This window comes from Cherax quadricarinatus, chromosome 5, assembly GCF_038502225.1.
Source record: "Cherax quadricarinatus isolate ZL_2023a chromosome 5, ASM3850222v1, whole genome shotgun sequence".
Taxonomy (NCBI): domain Eukaryota; kingdom Metazoa; phylum Arthropoda; class Malacostraca; order Decapoda; family Parastacidae; genus Cherax; species Cherax quadricarinatus.
In genome coordinates this window covers 71060939-71067047 of record NC_091296.1, presented here as the reverse complement: position 1 = coordinate 71067047, position 6109 = coordinate 71060939, and the positions used below count along the sequence as shown (strand labels likewise).

General features: G+C 33.7%; 1 protein-coding gene across 2 annotated transcripts in view; it reads right to left on the bottom strand.

Annotated features, from left to right (window-relative positions):
* Positions 1 to 3096: 3096 nt before the first annotated feature.
* The window catches only part of LOC128684990 (tigger transposable element-derived protein 1-like), a 156018-nt gene continuing 153005 nt past the window's right edge, over positions 3097 to 6109 (bottom strand). For both annotated transcript variants that reach the window (XM_070103931.1, XM_070103936.1), the window contains exon 5: positions 3097 to 3611. The gene's annotated coding sequence lies outside the window, so the exon portion shown is untranslated. The remainder of the gene's footprint in view (positions 3612 to 6109) is intronic.

Below are 6109 nucleotides of genomic sequence, written 5' to 3'. Positions count from 1 at the left end.
CAGCGTTAGGTAATAATATAACCGTGGGCCACAGAGTATGTAGCCGGTAGGTATAGCCCAGGCGGACTACAACCGCCTGAAACTACAAATACTACTCACCTCTTGTCCTACATAAGACTACAAATATTTTAAGGTAAATAATGAATGTACTGTATATGTATTTTACTTTTTATTGTCTTTTAATGCCTAATTCTATTACTAGCTTAATATAAGTTAGTGTAAACTTGACAGCCTTATGCCTGTTGTGGAATCTCTTGTGGATTTGGGAAAGTTCATGGGGTTGGATGTGAGTGGCCAGGATGTGGAAGAGTTGGTGGGCAACCATTGGGAAGAGCTAACAACTGAAGAGCTGCAACACTATAGTTATTTTCTATAAAATTTATTTTTTAATATTTTTGGGTGTCTGAAATGGATTAATCAGATTTACATTATTTCTCATGGGAAATATTACTTCAGTTTTCATCCATTTTGGATTTCGGCCGACCTTCTGGAATGGATTAAGGACGAAAACCAGGGGTCTACTGTATCTTGGTGCCAATGACAGGCCAGAAGATATACTAGAGAAATGATGATTTTGGTTGGTTTCAGACCAAAGGTGGTCTGAAATAGGCCTCAAAATGGCAGAAATAGTCAATTTTAAGCAATTTTTCTTCAGGGTCCAGAGGCCAAATCTCAGGGTGACAGCCAGAGTTTACAAATTTTCAAAAAAAAAAAATTTTGTTACTTTTTCTTATGAAATACTAGAGAATCTTTTTCTGAAGGTAATAAAGCAAAAAGTATGAAATTTGATGAAAAATTAACGAAATTACGCTCTTGCGAATTTTGATGCGTCAGCGATATACATGCATCGGCGATTTTGCTGACTTTGACTCCCATTTTGTCAATTACATTATTCCAGTCAACCAAATTCTTAGCTATATCGCTTGTATTACTTCTATTTTATCAACTGAGCACAAGAAATTGCCCAGTCAACTGTATCAATGATCTAATAAAGTGACCAGAAATTGGTAATTTTGGCCAATTTAACACAAAGTTTAAAATATTCCAATTTCAAAATAGTGTCCAGAATAAACAATGCAGGCATTCCTGGCACTAAACTAACATTTCCTCTGCTTATTAGTTATGTTTTCAGGCTTTACAAATTAATTCAATTTTGATTTTTTATTCACATAATCAATTTTTATTCACACCAAACAATAGTAGATTTACTGTTCCTTTATAACTGAGAACAGTTTCAAGAGTTTGCATAAAGTTCATAAAGTGATCCCCAGCCTCCAACTTCATGCCTTTGCAATTCCATAAACATTACATATAGAAGTTTGGTTTTGTTTTCTCAAACAAATGGTGACACAGATGTGTTTTCAATTTCGGGATGTCCGAAAATAAAAGGATTAATGTTTCTCATAATACTTGTACTTAATGCTTAACAAAATGCATTGTAAATTGGTACCTGTATTATGGCTCATTGGTTTTGGTGTGACAGAATATTTGGTAAAATTGTCAAAAAATACTGATTTTTAATTTTATGTAGTTTTTTGAAAGCTACTGTTCAGAATATTTTTTGCAGGATTAAATAAACTTATTTATCAAGTGAAAATATTCAGTGATCGGTGTATGGAACTAGAAAAAAAAAAAACTTGCTGCAATACAGATATTCGAGATGCCTGTCCAATTATCTGGCCATTCAACTGTGACATATAGTTTGTTGTGTAGTTGACAGAGCACTATCATTATAATTTTATGTTTTTAATATTTAAATCTAAATACAAAGTGTCCAAACAGAATATTTCAGTGACTATGAAGCATATTATTTTATGCACATTAAAAAAGACTTAAGTTTAATGTTTCCTAAACAGTTAAAGTAGCACTGCTCCACAATGTAAGTGATCAGAAGTCACAACATAAGTGTAGCTACAAGTCACAGCAAACTGAGACGTAAGGGAAAATATTCCCACCATTTGTGCAGAAAGTGATGGTGCATTCGTAGTCATGGAAGAATACTGTAGGAAGTGTGCCTGCTGCCCCTCGGTGAAGAGCCTCTACCTGCCTGGGCACAAACGTTCAAACTCCGCCGAGACTTCTAAAGAAATACTGAAAACAATAGTGCTTAATGCTGACCAATATACAAAAACACTAAGTTTACAAACAAAATATTACAACAAATGTATAAATTTGAGAAACACAAATAAGTTAAGGAGGAGCCTGCAAGATATATTTGCTAGCTTACATGTCCATGAGACAGTTAAAAAAAAAAAAAAAAAAAAAGAAACCTTCCACAAAAAAAAAAAAAAAAAAAAAAAAAAAAAAATTAATAGGTTCCATTTCACATGTAACAAAATTTCACAAATTTTGTGAAAACTGAATACTAAAACACTCATGCACTCATATGACAGGACACTGATATCTCCCTGGAAGGTTGCTTTAATCACCTATAATAGCAAAAATTTGTACCATAGATGTAACTTTAGACACAAAACTGTTAAGGGAAACAAAACACTCAATACCATATAAAATATTAACTCGTATAACGAAGCATGTAGACAAAGGAAACTACATTATTCCCTGAGAGAAATACACAACATATTGTCTGTATAAATAATTTTCTAAAGTGCTAAATAATAAAAAAAATACTAGTTTAACATACAATGTAAACTTAAGTGAAAGAATCAACAAATTATTAATGCTTAAGAATTTGTTAAGTTTTGAAGTGCATAATTAAATGCAGATGCTTTAAAATACTTTGTAATGGCTTCTAAAAAATAATAAAACAACTAAAAACACCTAGTATCTTTTAATGCCTTATTCCTTGTAAGAGGATCACAAATAAAATTTCCTATTCTCAGTAAAGCTTTTCACATTTTTGTTGTATTCTTTAGTCATGAACAAAGTTTCTAAGGCAGAAAAAATCTTTTAAGGTTGAAATATACACAAATGCATGCATATCTACTTCAGCATTTTTTCTCAGCTATGTCATCTCACTAAGAATGTTTTACATTGAAAGCCAGTATATAAGCCACAAAGCTAAGAGTTAAAAGTACTGTTTAGCCTAAGGATTATATCACAGCATATACTGGAATTACCAATGAAAGAGAGAGAAATAATTAATATCTTTATTTGTCTATACACAAATATTTCTTTATACATTGTTACAAGCCAATAATATTGCTAATATACAAGAAATAATACAACACAGGGCTTCAATCATTTCAAGGTTATTACCACACAGTATACCTTCCAGTCATGGTTAACATTTGCAATATAAATATCAAATTGCTAAAATAAACAAATAGCTAAATAAAGATATCTGGCTATTTAGCATAATAAGTAGTGAGAGAGCTATGTATTGTGTCCAAAACTTTTTTAACGTTACTTTGTAAAAGCTCTCCATGCCTGCCCAACATATGTGATGTTAAATGGGCTTTTTGTGTAGCTTTGTAAGGGCATTTAGTGCACTGAAAAGGTTTCTCCCCAGTATGTGTACGGTAGTGCTTCATGAAGTTGCCTCTGTGGTTGAAGAACTTATGACAAACATTACAGATGAATGAGGTCTTGTTTAAGCTGCCAACTGCATCACCAGTAATCAAGACAGCTCGCTCGCCCACCTCCGTTACCTATGGAGAAAACCATACCACTTAGTTCTCCATTTTCTAATACTCTATCATAGCACAGAGCCATTTAAAGTTTTCCATCTTTAAATATGATCTGTGAAAATTCTTACATTTTCACATGAGCAAAAATTTTGAGGTACCTGTATATTAGTATTCTCTCTCTTAGTCAAAGCTTTGCAATTCAGATATTCTACTACAGTCTGAAAATAAGCTTAGAATTTTTAAGTGATAAAATATGAATTTTCCAAACAAGACCATACTCAAAAATTTTATTACAAAATTTTTTTAATTTAGATATGAGAGAGAGAGAGAGAGAGAGAGAGAGAGAGAGAGAGAGAGAGAGAGAGAGAGAGAGGAGAGAGAGAGAAAGAGAAAGAGGAGAGAAAGAGAAAGAGGAGAGAAAGAGGAGAGAAAGAGAAAGAGGAGAGAAAGAGGAGAGAAAGAGAAAGAGGAGAGAAAGAGGAGAGAGAGAGAAAGAAAGAGGAGAGAAAGAGGAGAGAGAGAGAGAAAGAGAGAGAGAAAGAGGAGAGAGAGAAAGAGGAGAGAGAGAAAGGAGAGAAAGAGAGGAGGAGAGGAGAGAAAGAGGAGAGAGAGAGAGAAGAGTGCGAGAGAGAGAGAGAGTGAAAGAGAGAGAGAGAGAGAGAAAGAGAGAAAGAGAGAAGAAAGAGAAAGAGAGAGAGAAAGAGAGAAAGAGAGAGAGAAAGAGAGAGAAAGAGAGAGAGAAAGAGAGAGAGAAAGAGAGAGAGAAAGAGAGAAAGAGAGAAAGAAAGAGAAAGAGAGAGAGAAAGAGAGAGAGAAAGAGAGAGAGAGAGAAAGAGAGAGAGAGAAAGAGAAAGAGAGAGAGAAAGAGAGAGAGAGAAAGAGAGAAAAAGAGAGAAAAAGAGAGAGAAAAAAGAGAGAGAGAGAGAGAGTGCTTTCCAAAATGTTGAATTCAGAATGATTTTTGACATTAATTTACTTTTAAATAAAAGCTAATATTAAATTATACATACAATATTTGTTAACTCTCTATAATCAGAAAGTTTTTCTTTGAAGAATTGTGGCACAGTATTCTTTGAACACAGTGATGCACAAACAGATTTTACTTTACTACTTTCGTCATCTCAATAAAATCAAGATAACGTAACCCTTCAAGTTTCTGTGCCATAGTACTATGGGTTTGAAGTCTGTCTATGCCATAGAACTACGTGATGAGCTCAGCTCACTCACATAGGCAGTGAGTGTTAAATCTGAGCCTAGATATGAGAGAATGGGTCAGTGCAGTAAGTGTGCACCACATAAAAAAAAAAAATCCTGCCCCCCCCACAGTGCATAATGGGGAAAAAAAGGCGACTGTGTTTTTGGTTAAAAAAAAAAAAAAAAGTGACTGCTGTGTATTTCCGGATGATTTTCATGGTTGTGTTCTTGGTTTCTAGGTATCATTTGACAGAATGGAAGACAAATTGCAGATACAGAGATAATTTTGATTGGTTTCAGGACTGGAATTGGCTTGAAATTAAGCTCAGGGTAGTGGAAATATTCGATGTTTGCCAATATGCCAGAGTAAACAAATCACTTAAATCCTCCAATATGCGTCTAACTAGTCAGTCTAATGTATGTTCACAAATACACTGACATAATTTATACAATTATTACAATAATACGAAACAGTAAATCTTTTTTTTTTGTGCATGAATAAAAAATTCTTTGTGTGAATACAAATTCATAATTATTATCTTATAATAATAATAATAATTCATAATTATTATCTTAGTGCCAGGAATGCCTGCATTGTTTATTCTTGACCCTGTTTTGAAATTAGCATATTTTCAAATTTGTTTGAAATTGGCCTAATTACCAATTTCTGATCACTTTATTGGGCAGTTGAAATAGTTGACTGGGTGGGTTCTTGAACTCAGTCAATAAAATGGAAGACATACTAGCAAAATAGCTAAGAATTTTGTCAAATGGAATAATGTAACTGGCCATAAATGGGCAAAATCATCCATGCATAAATACTGCTATTACAGCAAAATTTGTGAAAGTGTAATTGCATAAGTTTTCCATTAAATTTTGTACTTTTTGTTTTATCTTCAGAAAAAGATTCTCTACCATTTCGTAAGAAAAAACTAAAAATTTCACTTCTTAGATCAGGGGTCTGGACACTTAAGATGTTAAAACCCTAGCGAAGGAGCACTTTCCAGCCTTTGTGATTTTCCATAGTATTGTAACTTAATACATTGTACATGAATTATATATATAAAAAAGGGGGGAGGGGCAATACTGTTGAGCTTAACACTAATAGATTTATGAGGGTACGATGCTTGCCTTACAACAACCTCTCCTACAAATGTTATTAAATTCCAAGACACAATTAAGACAGTAAAATTCTGCAAGTACAGTGTATGTGACGTACAGAAAACTCTCTCACTGTTCATGGGATACACTCGTCAGTACGCTGAGGTCAGTGGTCACCTGCGGTCATACCTGCCTAAGCTCTTGGAGGTTAGCGTGGGCTGTTA